We start from the raw sequence: 18,083 nt of genomic DNA, 5'->3' as shown, positions 1-18,083 counted from the left end.
GGGCGGGAGGGGAGGGGGGCGGGAGGGGAGGGGCGGGGGCGGGAGGGGAGGGGCGGGGGCGAGAGGGGAGGGGCGGGTGGCGAGAGGGGAGGGGCGGGTGGCGAGAGGGGAGGGGCGGGGGGCGAGAGGGGAGGGGGGCGAGAGGGGAGGGGGGCGAGAGGGGAGGGGGGCGAGAGGGGAGGGGGGCGAGAGGGGAGGGGGGCGAGAGGGGAGGGGGGCGAGAGGGGGAGGGGGGCGAGAGGGGAGGGGGGCGAGAGGGGAGGGGGGCGAGAGGGGAGGGGGGCGAGAGGGGAGGGGGGCGAGAGGGGAGGGGGGCGAGAGGGGAGGGGGGCGAGAGGGGAGGGGGGCGAGAGGGGAGGGGGGCGAGAGGGGAGGGGGGCGAGAGGGGAGGGGGGCGAGAGGGGAGGGGGGCGAGAGGGGAGGGGGGCGAGAGGGGAGGGGGGCGAGAGGGGAGGGGGCGAGAGGGGAGGGGGGCGAGAGGGGAGGGGGGCGAGAGGGGAGGGGGGCGAGAGGGGAGGGGGGCGAGAGGGGAGGGGGGCGAGAGGGGAGGGGGGCGAGAGGGGAGGGGGGCGAGAGGGGAGGGGGGCGAGAGGGGAGGGGGGCGAGAGGGGAGGGGGGCGAGAGGGGAGGGGGGCGAGAGGGGAGGGGGGCGAGAGGGGAGGGGGGCGAGAGGGGAGGGGGGCGAGAGGGAGGGGGGCGAGAGGGGAGGGGGGCGAGAGGGGAGGGGGGCGAGAGGGGAGGGGGGCGAGAGGGGAGGGGGGCGAGAGGGGAGGGGGGCGAGAGGGGAGGGGGCGAGAGGGGAGGGGGGCGAGAGGGAGGGGGGCGAGAGGGGAGGGGGGCGAGAGGGGAGGGGGGCGAGAGGGGAGGGGGGCGAGAGGGGAGGGGGGCGAGAGGGGAGGGGGGCGAGAGGGGAGGGGGGCGAGAGGGGAGGGGGGCGAGAGGGGAGGGGCGGGGGGCGAGAGGGGAGGGGCGGGGGGCGAGAGGGGAGGGGGGCGAGAGGGGAGGGGCGGGGGGCGAGAGGGGAGGGGCGGGGGGCGAGAGGGGAGGGGCGGGGGGCGAGAGGGGAGGGGCGGGGGGCGAGAGGGGAGGGGCGGGGGGCGAGAGGGGAGGGGCGGGGGGCGAGAGGGGAGGGGCGGGGGGCGAGAGGGGAGGGGCGGGGGGCGAGAGGGGAGGGGCGAGAGGCGAGAGGGGAGGGGCGGGGGGCGAGAGGGGAGGGGCGGGGGGCGAGAGGGGATGGGCGGGGGGCGAGAGGAGAAGAGAGGGGGGCGAGAGGAGAAGGGAGGGGGGAAGAGAACGGAGGGAGGGGGGAAGAGAACGGAGGGAGGGGGGAAGAGAACGGAGGGAGGGGGGAAGAGAACGGAGGGAGGGGGGAAGAGAACGGAGGGAGGGGGGAAGAGAACGGAGGGAGGGGGGAAGAGAACGGAGGGAGGGGGGAAGAGAACGGAGGGAGGGGGGAAGAGAACGGAGGGAGGGGGGAAGAGAACGGAGGGAGGGGGAAGAGAACGGAGGGAGGGGGGAAGAGAACGGAGGGAGGGGGGAAGAGAACGGAGGGAGGGGGGAAGAGAACGGAGGGAGGAGGGAAGAGAACGGAGGGAGGGGGGAAGAGAACGGAGGGAGGGGGGAAGAGAACGGAGGGAGGGGGGAAGAGAACGGAGGGAGGGGGGAAGAGAACGGAGGGAGGGGGGAAGAGAACGGAGGGAGGGGGGAAGAGAACGGAGGGAGGGGGGAAGAGAACGGAGGGAGGGGGGAAGAGAACGGAGGGAGGGGGGAAGAGAACGGAGGGAGGGGGGAAGAGAACGGAGGGAGGGGGGAAGAGAACGGAGGGAGGGGGGAAGAGAACGGAGGGAGGGGGGAAGAGAACGGAGGGAGGGGGGAAGAGAACGGAGGGAGGGGGGAAGAGAACGGAGGGAGGGGGGAAGAGAACGGAGGGAGGGGGGAAGAGAACGGAGGGAGGGGGAAGAGAACGGAGGGAGGGGGGAAGAGAACGGAGGGAGGGGGGAAGAGAACGGAGGGAGGGGGGAAGAGAACGGAGGGAGGGGGGAAGAGAACGGAGGGAGGGGGGAAGAGAACGGAGGGAGGGGGGAAGAGAACGGAGGGAGGGGGGAAGAGAACGGAGGGAGGGGGGAAGAGAACGGAGGGAGGGGGGAAGAGAACGGAGGGAGGGGGGAAGAGAACGGAGGGAGGGGGAAGAGAACGGAGGGAGGGGGGAAGAGAACGGAGGGAGGGGGGAAGAGAACGGAGGGAGGGGGGAAGAGAACGGAGGGAGGGGGGAAGAGAACGGAGGGAGGGGGGAAGAGAACGGAGGGAGGGGGGAAGAGAACGGGAGGGGGGGAAGAGAACGGAGGGAGGGGGGGAAGAGAACGGAGGGAGGGGGGGAAGAGAACGGAGGGAGGGGGGGAAGAGAACGGAGGGAGGGGGGGAAAGAGAAGGGAGGGAGGGGAGGGGGGGAAGAGAGAGAGAGAGAGAGAGAGAGAGAGAGAGAGAGAGAGAGAGAGAGAAGGGAGAGAGAGAGAAAGAAAGGAGGGGGATGTTGAACGGGCCAGGCACGCAAGTGCAGTAGCTCCAGGCGCCCGAAACTGTGTGGGAGGGGCCGAAGCACGCAGCCCCAAGCCCTGGCCGCATGGCCTCACTGGGGCTGCGTGAATAAGGGTCCTCCCATGGTCAGCTCCTGCTTCCTCCCGACTCGATTCGACTCCCGCATATCGCCTCCGGACCGGGCCCGACCCCCCCCCCCCCACCCGACTCCGGGTCCCCCCCCCCACCGACTGGACCCGACCCGACTCCCGTTCCCCCCCGCCCCCGGACTGGATCCGACCTGACCTCCCTCCCCCCGCACCGACCCGAACTGATCTCCCTCTCACCACCCCCGCCGACCCAACCCAACGCCACCTACCTGTAAATCTGGTGCTGGGGACAGGCCCTGCCCGAAGTCTCAGGCCCGCCCATTCAGCCTCCCTCCCCTTTCTCCTTTCCCACCCCCCCTCACCCTATCTCCTCCCCTCCCCCCCCAATCTCCTTCCCACCACCCCCCTCTGCTCCCCTCCCCCTCCCCTCGCTGTCAGAAACACAGACACTGACAGACAGAGAATGAGAGACACACACAGACAGACAGAGACAGAGACACTGACAGAGACACACTGGGGGGGGGGTGGAGGGGGGGATCCCAGCACACTGTTGGAGGGCTCCCGGTGCTGCAGTCGGTAAGTAGAAAATGTTTTATTTATTAATTTTTTTTGATTGATTTATTGGTTGATTTATTGATGTATTTATCATTTATTATTGATGATGGCTCTTTATTTTTAAAACTGAAGTGTTTAATGTTTGTAAACTTCCCTTTAAACCTCCCCCCCCACCATTCCCTATGCCTGATTTGTAACCTATGCCTGATTTTATAAAGTGTAGACAAGGTTTTTTCGAGCATACAAAAATCTTCACTTACTCCATTCTAAGTTAGTTTGGAGTAAGTTTTCACTGACGAAACTTTGAAAACAGGCGTAAGTGGCCGTAAACGCCCCCTTTTGAAATAAAAATTCTGTTCCAAAGTGAAACTGTTCTAACTGACTAGAACTGGAGCAAACTAAATGGCGAGAATTCCGACTTTTAAGATACTCCGTTCTACACCAGTTGCTCCTAAAATTCAGGAGCAAATCATGTGGAAACTTGGGGCCATTGAGTGCAGAGTATTCTACGTGCAATAAGACCATTCTCAAGCACAAACACAATTTATGTTTTCCAACCACTGCCCTGGTGAAGTTGCATAGTTTGATGATACAGGGTCAGATGTCCTTGTGGTGTCACGCCTACTGAACTACTGAAATAAGTAAATTACCAAGCAATTCAAAATGTAATACACAAGTACAATGTGTCCTTATCTTTTATGAAATAGAATAGCTAACTCTGCAGGAAGGACCACGCTTTAAAGATATCAATCAACCGTACCGGCATGATTTAACACAATATGTCCTGCTCTTATCTTTCAAAAAAACATTCTTTTGCAGGACTTCTCTGTGAAGGGAATCATTTCGTGGCACAGAATGGCAAGAATAGTGTTCATATCCAGTTAACAATCTCAGTCATGTGGTAATGAAGAGAGAAGAGAAGAAAATCAAAATTAGAAGTGGAGTTACAGCACTTTATTCTGCTATGCCTCCTGGCAGCCAGCTTAAGCCTGGAGTGGACTTTTGGTTGGAAAAATGGTCAGAAGTGCAGATTTAGTGGGTGGCAGGAAATAAAATGAGGAAAAGAATAATGTGAATTAATTGAGGAAGGACCAGTCACAGCTGCAGGCTGGTCTGGGTTGTCAGGTATTCCATCTCCTCCCACACTACGAGGAATATTTAATCCTCCTAGACTGATGGGTAATATGAAGAAACACTTGTGAAAGAAAACATCTACAAGTCAAAAATACACACCTGCATCAATTATCAAAGGATTACATCATGTGATCCATTTAACCTTTCCAGATAAGATGGCTCACAATACCAGCTGTGGCTATTTGCCCTTATGTATTGCCATGTCTGCCTAACATCTTTAGCAAGGAGCTGGATCTGATTCATGAAATAAAATATTATAAAGTACATACAGTAATTAAGAAATACTCTGCTGAATGCCATGGACTCAGTCCTCTTGGGGCATGTTAATGCCATCTATGATCGAGTATTGTACATTCAGTTTAGTTAGGTTGTTTGGAATTGACATACTCCATATGGTCAGACAAGCAATCGCCTTTGCTAGCTTTTAAAAGCTTCCCAATCTTCTGTTCTTCCACTAGTTTTGGCCATTTGTATGCCCTTGTTTTTAATTGGATACCATCCTTTATTTCTTTAGTTAACCATGGATGGCTATCTTTTCTTTTACACCCTTTCCTCCTCACAGGAACATTTTTTTTTGAGAGTTGTGAAATAGCTCCTTAAATGTACACCACTGGTCATCAACCATCCTACACTTTAATCTATTTTCCCAGTCCACGTTAGCCAACTCTGCCCTCATACCTTTGTAAGCTCCTTTATTTAAGCTTACCGCTTCTGGGGTAGGTGGGACCTGTACAAGTCGGACAGGTTACACCTCAACAGAGACGGGACCAATGTTCTCGCGAGTGGTTTTGATAGTACGGTTGTGAGGGCTTTAAACTAGCTTGGCAGAGGGATGGGAACCCAGGAGAGGGCTCTGAGCTAGTTAGGGTGGGTGAGAGCTCAGATGAACAGAACTCCAAGAAAGAATGCAAAAGGCAGGAGGCAACAGAGCAGAGTAGCACTGGGGTAAGTGTAAACCAAAAGGTGATAGGAAGGGACAATATGTATGAATATAAAGGGGCTGCAGGAGGGGTCAAAACTAAAAATCATGGTTTAAAAACTAGTATTAAAACACTCTACCTAACGCATGCAGCATTCGAAATAAAGTAAATGAGTTACAAATGGGTATGATTTGGTGGCCATTACTGAAACGTGGTTGCATGGTGGCCAAGACTGGGAATTAAACATACAGGGGTATCTGACAATTCGGAAAGATAGACAAAAGGGGAAGGGAGGTGGGGTAGCTCTGTTAATGAAGGATGATATCAGGGCAGTTGTGAGAGACGATATTGGCTCTAATGAACAAAATGTTGAATCATTGTGGGTGGAGATCAGAGATAGTAAGGGGAAAAAGTCACTGGTGGGCATAGTTTATAGGCCCCCAAATAATAACTTCACGGTGGGGCGGACAATAATCAGGGGAATAATGGAGGCATGTGAAAAAGGAACGACAGTAATCATGGGGGATTTTAACCTACATATCGATTGGTCAAATCAAATCGCACGGGGTAGCTTTGAGGAGGAATTCATAGAATGCATACGGGATTGTTTCTAAGAACAGTATGTGACAGAACCTACAAGGGAGCAAGCGATCTTAGATCTGGTCCTGTGTAATGAGTCAGGAATAATAAATAATCTCCGAGTAAAAGATCCTCTCGGAATGAGTGATCACAGTATGGTTGAATTTGTAATACAGATTGAGGGTGAGGAAGTAGTGTCTCAAACGAGCGTACTATGCTTAAACAAAGGGACTACAGTGGGATGAGGGCAGAGTTGGCTAAAGTAGACTGGAAACACAGACTAAACGGTGGCACAATTGAGGAACAGTGGAGGACCTTTAAGGAGCTCTTTCATAGTGCTCAGCAAAAATATATTCCAGTGAAAAAGGGTGGTAAGAGAAGGGATAACCAGCTGTGGATAACCAAGGAAATAAAGGAGAGTATCACATTAAAAACCAATGCGTATAAGGTGGCCAAGGTTAGTGGAAAACTAGAAGATTGGGAAAATTTTAAATGACAGCAAAGAATGACTAAGAAAGCAATAAAGAAAGGAAAGATAGATTACGAAAGTAAACTTGCGCAAAACATAAAAACAGATAGTAAAAGCTTTTACCGATATATAAAACGGAAAAGAGTGACTAAAGTAAATGTTGGTCCCTTAGAAGATGAGAAGGGGGATTTAATAATGGGAAATGTGGAAATGGCTGAGACCTTAAACAATTATTTTGCTTCGGTCTTCACAGTGGAAGACACAAAAACGATGCCATAAATTGCTGGTCACGGGAATGTGGGAAGGGAGGACCTTGAGATAATGGCTATCACTAGGGGGGTAGTGCTGGACAGGCTAATGGGACTCAAGGTAGACAAGTCCCCTGGTCCTGATGAAATGCATCCCAGGGTATTAAAAGAGATGGCGGAAGTTATAGCAGATGCATTCGTTATAATCTACCAAAATTCTCTGGACTCTGGGGAGGTACCATCGGATTGGAAATCAGCTAATGTAACGCCTCTGTTTAAAAAAGGGGGCAGGCAAAAGGCATGTAACTATAGGCCGGTTAGTTTAACATCTGTAGTGGGGAAAATGCTTGAAGCTATCATTAAAGAAGAAATAGCGGATCATCTAGATAGGAATAGTGCAATCAAGCAGACGCAACATGGATTCATGAAGGGGAAATCATGTTTAACTAATTTACTGAAATTCTTTGAGGATATAACGAGCATGGTGGATAGAGGTGTACCGATGGATGTGGTGTATTTAGATTTCCAAAAGGCATTCGATAAGGTGCCACACAAAAGGTTACTGCAGAAGATAAAGGTACGCGGAGTCAGAGGAAATGAATTAGCATGGATAGAGAATTGGCTGGCTAACTGAAAGCAGAGAGTCGGGATAAATGGGTCCTTTTCGGGTTGGAAATCGGTGGTTAGTGGTGTGCCACAGGGATCGGTGCTGGGACCACAACTGTTTACAATATACATAGATGACCTGGAAGAGGGGACAGAGTGTAGTGTAACAAAATTTGCAGATGACACAAAGATTAGTGGGAAAGTGGGTTGTGTAGAGGACACAGAGAGGCTGCAAAGAGATTTAGATAGGTTAAGCGAATGGGCTAAGGTTTGGCAGATGGAATACAATGTCGGAAAAAGTGAGGTCATCCACCTTGGGAAAAAAAAACAGTAAAAGGGAATATTATTTGAATGGGGAGAAATTACAACATGCTGCGGTGCAGAGGGACCTGGGGGTCCTTGTGCATGAATCCCAAAAAGTTAGTTTCCAGGTGCAGCAGGTAATCAGGAAGGCGAATGGAATGTTGGCCTTCATTGCGAGAGGGATGGAGTACAAAAACAGGGAGGTCCTGCTGCAACTGTGCAGGGTATTGGTGAGGCCGCACCTGGAGTACTGCGTGCAGTTTTGGTCACCTTACTTAAGGAAGGATATACTAGCTTTGGAGGGGGTACAGAGACGATTCACTAGGCTGATTCCGGAGATGAGGGGGTTACCTTATGATGATAGATTGAGTAGACTGGGTCTTTACTCGTTGGAGTTCAGAAGGATGAGGGGTGATCTTATAGAAACATTTAAAATAATGAAAGGGATAGACAGGATAGAGGCAGAGAGGTTGTTTCCACTGGTCGGGGAGACTAAAACTAGGGGGTACAGCCTCAAAATAGGGGGGAGTCAATTTAAAACCAAGTTGAGAAGGAATTTCTTCTCCCAGAGGGTTGTGAATCTGTGGAATTCTCTGCCCAAGGAAGCAGTTGAGGCTAGCTCATTGAATATATTCAAATCACAGATAGATATAGATTTTTAACCAATAAGGGAATTAAGGGTTATGGGGAGTGGGCGGGTAAGTGGAGCTGAGTCCACGGCCAGATCAGCCATGATCTTGTTGAATGGCGGAGCAGGCTCGAGGGGCTCGATGACCTCCTCCTGTTCCTAATTCTTATGTTCTTATTAATGTTGGGGAAGTCCAGAACCAGGGGTCACAGTCTGAGGATAAGGGGTAAGCCATTTAGGACCGAGATAAGGAGAAACTTCTTCACCCAGAGAGTGGTGAACCTGTGGAATTCTCTACCACAGAAAGTTGTTGAGGCCAATTCACATAATATATTCAAAAAGGAGTTAGATGTCGTCCTTACTACTAGGGGGATCAAGGGGTATGGCAAGAAAGCAGGAATGGGGTACTGAAGTTGCATGTTCAGCCATGAACTCATTGAATGGCGGTGCAGGCTCGAAGGGCCAAATGGCCTACTCCTGCACCTATTTTCTATGCTGGTTAGAGATCCAACTTTCTCACCCTCCATCTGAATTTGAAATTCAACCATGCTATGATCACTCATTCCAAGGGAATCCTTTACTAGGAGATTGTTTATTAATCCTGTCTCATTACACAGGACCACATCTAAGATAGCCTGCCCCCTGGTTGGTTCCGTTACGTACTCTTCAAGGAACCCTTCCCTTATGTACTCTATGAACTCTTCCTCAAGGCTACCCTGACCAATTTGATTTGTCCAATCAATATGGAAGTTAAAATCACCCATGATTATTGCTGTTCCTTTTTTACAAGCCCCCACCATTTCCTGGTTTATGCTCTAACCAACAGAGTTGCAACTGTTCGGGGACCTATATACTACACCCACCAGTGACTTTTTCCCCTTATTGTTCCTTATCTCCACCCAAACTGTTTCAACACCCTTATCATTTGACCCAATATTGTTTCTTACTATTGCAGTGATTTCATCCTTTATCAATAGAATTACCCCCACCTCCTTTTCCTTTCTGTCTGCCCTTCCAGATTGTCAAGTACCCTTGAATATTTAATTCCCAGTCCTGGTCACCTTGCAACCATGTCTCTGTAATGGCTATCAGATCATACCCATTTGTCTCAATTTATGCCATCAATTCATCTATCTTGTTACAAATGCTACGTGCATTTAGACTAAGTGCCTTTAAGTTTGGTTTTTTTTACCCTTTTTTCCTGCTCGTTTCCTCTCTCCTTAAAATTCACTTTCTTTATTTTTGCTTTCTAATTCCAGCTTTACTCCTCTCCCTACTGAATCTAGTTTCAGGTTCCCATCCCCCTTCCAAGCTAGTTTAAACCCTCCCCAACAGCACTAGCAAAACCCCCCCTCGAGGATTTGGTCCCGGTTCTGTTGAGGTGCAACTTGTCCTGCTTGTACAGGTCCCACCTCTCCCAGAAGCGGTCCCAATGCCTCAGGAAACTAAAGCCCTCCTGCCTGCACCATCTCTCCAACCACGTCTTCATCTGCTCTATCCTCCTATTTCTGTACTCACTAGCTCGTGGCACTGGGAGTAATCTGGAGATTACTACCTTTGAGGTCCTGCTTTTTAATCTCTCTCCTAGCTCCCTAAACTCTGCCTGCAGGACCTCATCCCTCTTCTTCCCTATGTCATTGGTACCGATGTGGATTATGACCTCTGGCTGTTCACCCTCTTCCCCAGAATGCCCTGCAGCCGCTCAGTGACATCCTTGACCCTGTAACCAGGGAGGTAACATACCATCCTGGCGGCCACAGAAACGCCCGTCTGCTCCCCTGACTATTGAATCCATTACCACTATAGCTCTTTCACTCCCCCCCACCCCCCCCCATGCAGCTGAGTCACCTGTGGTGCTGTGGACTTGGCTCTGACTGCACTCCCCAGAGCCACCATCATCCCCATGAGTACTCAAAACAGAGTACCGGTTGGAGAGCAAGATGGACTCAGTGGACTCCTGCACTACCTGCCTAGTCCTCCTCTTCTGCCTGGCGGACACCCACTCCCTATCTGCCTGCACACTCTTAAGCTGTGGGGTGACCGCCTCTAGAAAAGTGCTATCCACGTTGCTTTTAGTCTCGCGGATGCACCGCAGTGACCCCAGCTGCCGCTCAAGCTCCAAAACACGGAGCTCGAGTTGGTGCAGCTGGAGACACCTCCTGCATATGTGGTCGCCCCGGCTGCGAAGCACCCAGGGGCTTCCCACATGCCACAGGATGTGCAATCCATGGGACTGAGTTGCCTTGCCATTCCTCTAGTTACTCTCGCAACTATCGAAAAGAACCAAATTCTAAACCTTAGCACAACACACCCACCCGCTACTCAGTAAACAGACGATTTAATTAACTGGCTCTCCTTAGATAATAAAGATCACATATATTTACTGGCAGATACTACTTACAACAATGCCAAAGGTTTCCTACCGAAAGGAAAAGGAAAAAGGAAAATGCTCACCAATCCACCAGCCAATCACTTACACGCTTGGCTGTGACATCACACTTCGATTTTGTTTTTATTTTTTTTAACTTTTTGTCCCTGCACCAGCTGGTTCCTCCGACTCTCAGGCCCCTTTTATGGGCCTCTCGATCCTCCCGCTTCTGCTCCTGTGGCTCCTCCGACTCTCAGGCCCCTTTTATGGGCCTCTCGATCCTCCCGCTCCTGCTCTTGCCAACACCAGTACTACCATTTTAAATGTGACTTAGGGTTTACACAAGCAGGCAGAGGCAATAGTGGCTATTGTGAGTGGACTTTATCTAGAAAGACCTTTGATAGTGATGCTGATTATATCAAGTATTTCACCTGATGTGGTACTTTTATTTCTGCCTGGAGTTAAATACACACTATAAAGTGAATAGTTCCCTACAGCCACATTGTTTCAAAACTCATTTTATCGCCTTCATATCCAAGTTTTCCAGCACTATTCCCCAACCAAGCAGATGGCCTAATTCATTGGGCCGGGCCTATGCCAGCTCCTGCAGTGGGGCTGCTGAGGCATTTTGTTGTGCCTCATCCATTGCCCCAGCTAACTCAATCGAGACAAGTTTTATATTTTTTTTTAGTATGAAAGAAGTTTATATTTCTACAGATCATCATCATCATAGGCGGTCCCTCAAAACGAGGATGACTTGCTTCCACGCCAAAAAAAGGACGAGTTCACAGGTGTTTTAATGAAGGACTCGAACTACACCTTGAAGGGTAGAAGATGCCTGTGCGTGAATTTTTTTTAATGTGGGGTGGCCGTTGCACACCAGCCACCACATGGGCTTGACAGACCTAGTGGCAAGGATTGCCCAAGACGACTGGAGGCACACATTGGTGTGTGAGCAGCACAGTGTGACCATGTGACCCAGCCTCCTTTTGCCCCATTGATTCCTGCCCCCCACCACCCACTGTGGGAATTCCCTCACCTCCAGCTGGTATTTCTGTGACATGTTCAATATTAGTTAACAGTGGCTATGATCACTCTATGGCATATTGGAGCAAAATACGCACTGCACCACCCTTGTATTTTACACACAATCTAAAACATTGTACTCATTTTATTCGCTTATGAAACGAAGTCTGCTTTACCACTTCAAATGCATCAGTAAAGCACTGCCATGGACTCATAACGTGGTTTTTAAAGGCACAAGATGTGAAAATACAGGCTTGAGAGACCAAGGACACCTGGACAGAAATCCTACATGCAAAGTATTTGTGCAGAAACAGAGAACGCTACAGAGAACGCTGCAGAATTCGACCAGTGGGTGCACTTGGCGTAGTTTACCTTTTCAATTACAATGACTACCAAATGTGCTCTACTTTTCGCCGATGTACCGCACATCCTTTCCTGTCTTCTTCAGGTGTTCGGTCAGCAGCTCCACACAATGCTTAGAATCAATGAAGTCTTTTTTGTTGGGAAGATCGATATCAAACTGCACATCTAAAACAAAAAAATATCAGGGCAGATCATATTTTAGCTTTTTAAAAAGCTATAGAAAAACTTTAAAAGCAGGATTGAGTATTCCAAAATCAGTATGTGCTTATCATCCTAACAGCTTAGTGGGCTAAGTGAACCATATCGTATTGTACGAAGGTATATAGACTGGGAACTTCAATTGCTGGCCTATGTTGACCTGCTCTGGAGCTGGGGTGGGAGCTCGAGTGAAGGGGAAGGAGAATATTCTGCTCCTTATCTTTCATCTTTTACTAAGATGTCCCCAAACCAGTGTCCACTGAGCTTACTTCAACAATACCTCCCAGCTTTTCAAACTCTACTGCTAAGAGGGACAAGAACAGCAAAATCATCAGGACACCATCACCCGCCACTTTCCCTCCAAGTCACACACCATCGTGATTTGGACATACACCACTGTCCCTTCATGCTGCCGAGTCAAATTCCAGCAATTCCCTCCCAAACACCATTCTGTGAGCACCATCAACCCAAGCACCACTACAGCAGCCCATCACCTTCTCTGGACAACTAATACAGCCTTACCAGCGCTGCCCACATCCATAGAAAATATTTTTAAATGGTGTATACACAAATGTTTGGTAAATCTGGCATTTGATGGACTAACCGGATACCCTGTAGTATTCAATAAGGGATTCACACATGAAGAAAGATCTATCAGATGCTCAAGTATCTACACACCCACATTCCCACCCTACCGTTGCATTTTTTTTTACACTCTGGCAATATGACTCAGCACAATAGACAGAACTGGATACCTCGACTAGGGCAATCAGTCCTGAGACTTAAATCAGAGATAATTGTTTTTATACCTATAAGGCTACTGATTGCCTCCAGCATATCAGACAGCACAGAATAGCAGTGAAGGGTTTAAGCTGGTCCCAAAGAAAATTAAAAGTAATTAAGCACGAGACAGGCACAAAGGCCAAGATAAAATTATTTGCCATTGAGTAGAAAACTACTTATTTGGGCTTTCTCAATAGCTCGCTGGGCAATTTCATTTTCTGGTGTGGCACAGACCATAAAAGACCCACGTTCATTACCCTGTTTTGAGTTAACAACTTGCATTTATATAGCACCTTTAACCTAGTAAAACATCCCAAAGGGCTGCACAGGAGTAATTACCAAACAATGTGTGACACCGAGCCACGTAAGGAGATATTAGAACGGATGGTTTTAAGGAGCGTCTTAAAGGAGCGAGGGCAGAGAGTCAGAGGCTTAAGGAGGGAATTCCAGAGCCAGGGGCCCAGACAACTGAAGGCACGGCCTCCAATGGTGAAGCATTGAAAATCGGGGATAGGCACGTGGCCAGAATTGGAGGAGCGCAGAGATCTTGGAGGGCTGTAGGCAATGTTTGCTACAGACTGCACTTTGTTCTGTGCGGCCTGTTTGTTTTAGTGCACGGTCCCTTTAAATTTCCGGGCCTGCATGGTGTTTACAATGGGGACACCGGTGAGCGGCCTGTGTGGTGTTTACAATGGGGACACCGGTGAGCGGCCTGTGTGGTGTTTACAATGGGGAAGCCAGTGAGCGGCCTGCGTGATGTTTACAATGGGGCAGCCGGTGAACGGTCTGCGTGGTGTTTACAATGGGGACACCGGTGAGCGGCCTGTGTGGTGTTTACAATGGGGAAGCCAGTGAGCGGCCTGCGTGATGTTTACAATGGGGCAGCCGGTGAGCGGCCTGCGTGATGTTTACAATGGGGACACCGGTGAGCGGCCTGCGTGGTGTTTACAATGGGGACACTGGTGAGCGGTCTGTGTGGTGTTTACAATGGGGACACCGGTGAGCGGCCTGCGTGGTGTTTACAATGGGGACGCTGGTGAGCGGTCTGTGTGGTGTTTACAATGGGGACACCGGTGAGCAGTCTGTGTGGTGTTTACAATGGGGAAGCCGGTGAACGGTCTGTGTGGTGTTTACAATGGGGAAGCCGGTGAGCAGTCTGTGTGGTGTTTACAATGGGGAAGCCGGTGAGCGGTCTGTGTGATGTTTACAATGGGGAAGCCGGTGAGCAGTCTGTGTGGTGTTTACAATGGGGAAGCCAGTGAACGGTCTGTGTGGTGTTTACAATGGGGGCACCAGTGAGCGGTCTGTGTGGTGTTTACAATGGGGAAGCCAGTGAGCAGCCTGCGCGGGACCTTTCCCATTGCTGCACGGCCGCACAGCTTAGAGGGTGCATTGGTTGTGAGGCTGGAGCTTACAGAAAAAGGGGTGAGGCCATGGAAGGATTTGAGAACAAGGATGAGAATTTTAAAATCAAGAGCCAATGCAGATCAGCACATGCAGGGGTGACAGGTGAACAGGACTTGGTGCAAGTTAGGATACATAAGAAATAGGAGCAGAAGGCCATTTAGCCCCTCGAGCCTGCTCCACCATTTAAAAAGATCATGGCTGATCTGATCATGGACTCAGCTCCATTGCCCTGCCCGCTCCCCATAACTCTTTACTCCCTTGTCATTCAAAAATCTGTCTATCTCCGCCTTAAATATATTCAATGACCTAGCCTCCACAGCTCTCTGGGGCATTCCACAGATTTACAACCCTCTGTGGGAGGAAATTCCTCCTCACCTCAGTTTTAAATAGACGGCCCCTTATTCTGAGACTATGTCCCCTAGTTTTAGTTTCCCCTATGAGTGGAAATATCCTCTGCATCCACCTTGTCGAGCCCCCTCATTATCTTATATGTTTCAATAAGATCACCTCTCATTCTTCTGAACTTCACTGAGTATAGGCCCAACCTATCTTCCTAAGTCAACCCCCTCATCTCCGGAATCAACCGAGTGAACCTTCTCTGGGCGGGCAGCACAGTTTTGGATGAGTTCATGTTTGTAGCGGGTGAAAGGCAATCTTAACAAGACTGATAGTAGGGGCACTACAATAGACCTCAATGTCCTGGGCTGCTGAAAAAGGGCATGATGGGGTTTTTAAACCCAGACTTTCTGACGGAAGAGCGTTATCACTCAACCAAGGTGAAATTACCCGATACAAGCTCAACCTTTAGTTACACACACTGCCCAGAGAGTCATTTTTGATTTTGGGGGCCAAATTCATTCACTGTTCAGCAGCATCTTACACCAGCCACCTCCACAACATTCAAGGATAGTGGAGATAAGGACTAGTAAAGCTTCCCAAACTAACAAATTCCTTACGGTTAGTAATTACTAGCTGGTAACAAAGGTGTGATTATGAGTTTTTCTCAAACTAGACTCTTAGCCAGAAACAAGTATATATTTATCCACACAGCTCATATGCATGTATTGCACAATAACATTTTGCCTAATGCTTTAGTCAATGTTCCCATATTCTCTGACCCTCCAGCTTTCTGCAGCCATGCTCTTTGTACCACAGCTCAATCAATACTTAGGTCAGTCCACTGACATTTTGCCCTTTGACATGCAAGTCTATTACATTGTCCATGCCAGTGGACAAAAGCTCAACATGTTTATGTGGATATGTTTTAGATGCCGAGAGACTATTTCCCCTGGCTGGAGAGTCTAAAACTAGAGGTCATTGTTTCAGGATAAGGGGTCGACCAGATAGGACTGAGATGAGGAGAAATGTCTTCACTCAGAGGGTTGTGAATCTTTGGAACTCTCGAGCTCAGAGGGCTGTGGATGTTCAGTCGTTGAGTATATTCAAGACGGAGATCAATAGATTTTTGGACACTAAGGGATTCGAGAGACGTGGGGATAGGGTGGGAAAGTGGAGTTGAGGTAGAAATTAGCCATGATCGTATTGAATGGCGAAGCAGGCTCGAGGGGCTGTAAGGCCTACTCCTATTTCTTATGTTCTCATTTGAACTGATTTAAAATAAACAGGTCGACACCTCCATTAAAACTGTAGACAGAGGAATGACACACAAACATGGTAAGCCTTCATTCCCTTCTCATAAACCTTTCTTCCTTTTCCAAAATAAAATTCCATATTTAAATTGACCAAGAGTTGGGGAATGTAGGCAGCTTATTATAGCCCACACTTGGATGTCTCCTGTCTATACCAACTAAAACTTCATATCCCCCAATATTCTGTGGCTCCAAGACACACAAATAAAGTTGCAGGTTCAATAAGTTAACTGTTTTAACTTGGGCAGCAGTTGGAGTGCTACAATCGATTCAGTACTCCTGGATGGGTTGGGGGAGGAGGAACAAACCAATGATGATTTCTGGTCCTGACAGGTATCCAGATGGAAAGGGGTGTGTGTGTGGTGTGTGTGTGTGTGTGTGTGTGTGGACATCAGGTAAGGATGGGTTCAAGCTCAGCAACAACATTCTCCATGGTTCAATATCCTGCTGAAGCGCACTGTCCAGGTTCACCCATGAAGAATGGCCACATGGCAGAGTAGCAGAAGACCATCACGTATCCATTACACCCCCATCTTAATAGTAAGGCTGAAGCTAGCATTCTGCCCTATGGAGCATCCCTGATTGTAATCGCTCAACCACGGTGGCCATGCCTTCTGTTTCCTAGGCCCCAAGCTCTCGAACACCTTGCCTAAACCTCTCCGCCTCTCTACCTTTCAAGACGCTCCTTAAAACATACCTCTTTGACCAAGCTTTTGCTCACCTGCGCTAATTTCTACTTACGTGGCTCGGTGACTTATTTTTATCGCACAATGCTGCTGTGAAGGGCCTTGGGATGTTCCACTATATTAAAAGGTGCTATATAAATACAAGTAGTTGTTGTAACATTGAAGCTAGCATTCTGTTGACACTACGCTTCCCGGTCAGTGCATACGTCGAGTGCTGTGTTCACTTGTGGTCATTGAGGTACAAGAGAGGGAATCTATGAGCGGGGGTCTGTACAGAGAGGCTCGCTACAAAGCTCATACCGAATGTTGAGAGGTCGGAGTCAACAGGAAACACTGGAGAAATGTGGGCTTTTCAGCTTTGAAAGGAGGCATCTGGGAGTCGACCGTATAAATGTACCAATGATACCCGCACGTAAAAGATAAATCTGGAAAATTATTTTAAATTAAATTGCAAGAGTAGAACTAGGGCCCACAGGTTCAAACATGGAAAAGACACATTTAGGGCCGATATCAGGAAGTCCGTCTGCACATTAAAGGTGATCAACACACAAACTGGCGCTTCTCACTCTGCCCCCTAACCCCTCCCCACACAGTGCCCCCCCCCCCAACCACACACACTCCGCCCCCCCCACCACCACACGCACACAATCCCCCCCCCCTACCCCCCCACACACACACTCCCCCCCCACCACCACACACACACACACTCCCCCCCCCCCCCCACACACACACTCCCCCCCCCCCACACACACACTCCCCCCCCCCCCCACACACACACACTCCCCCCCCCCCCCCACACACACACACTCCCCCCCCCCCACACACACACACTCCCCCCCCCCACACACACACTCCCCCCCCCCCCACACACACACACTCCCCCCCCCCCACCCATCACCACACACACACACACACACTCCCCCCCCCACACACACTTCCCCCCCCCCCCCACCACCACACACACACTCCCCCCCCCCCACACACACCCACCCCCACACACTCCCCCCCCCCACCACACACACACTACCCCACCCCCACATACACACACACTCCCCCACCCCCACATACACACACACACTCCCCCACCACCACACACACACTCCCCTCCCCCCACCACCACCACACACACTTCCCCCCCCCCCACCAACACACACACTCCCCTCCCCCCACCACCACCACACACACTTCCCCCCCCCCCCACCAACACATACACTCCCCCCCACCCCCCACCACACACACACACACTCCCCGCCCCCCACCCCCACGACCACCACACACACTCTCTCTCTCTCTCTCCCCCCTCACCACCACACACACCCACCACCCCCCGACCTTCACCACATACACACACTCCCCCCCCCCCCCCCAAACCACCACCACCACCACACACGCACACACACGCCGCCGCCGCCCCCCCCCCCACCACCACCACACACACACTCCCCCCCCCCCACCACACACAGACACACCCCCCCCCCCCCCACCACCACACACACACACACACACCCCCCACCACACACACACTCCCCCCCCCCCC

At 50.8% G+C, this 18,083-nt stretch overlaps 1 protein-coding gene across 6 annotated transcripts in view; it reads right to left on the bottom strand.

The window, feature by feature from the left end:
• The window catches only part of LOC139262860 (jerky protein homolog), a 99,596-nt gene that overhangs the window by 47,606 nt on the left and 33,907 nt on the right, over positions 1-18,083 (bottom strand). For 5 of the 6 annotated variants that reach the window (XM_070878078.1, XM_070878073.1, XM_070878075.1 and 2 more), the window contains exon 2: positions 11,833-11,988. The gene's annotated coding sequence lies outside the window, so the exon portion shown is untranslated. Of the gene's footprint in view, positions 1-11,832; positions 11,989-16,846; positions 17,095-18,083 lie in introns of those variants that run through there. The other variant, XM_070878077.1, reaches the window with a different exon arrangement.

The sequence above is a fragment of the Pristiophorus japonicus genome, chromosome 4 (assembly GCF_044704955.1).
Source record: "Pristiophorus japonicus isolate sPriJap1 chromosome 4, sPriJap1.hap1, whole genome shotgun sequence".
Lineage (NCBI taxonomy): Eukaryota > Metazoa > Chordata > Chondrichthyes > Pristiophoridae > Pristiophorus > Pristiophorus japonicus.
The sequence above is the reverse complement of the archived record's forward strand: the minus strand, read 5'-3'. Positions and strand labels throughout refer to the sequence as shown.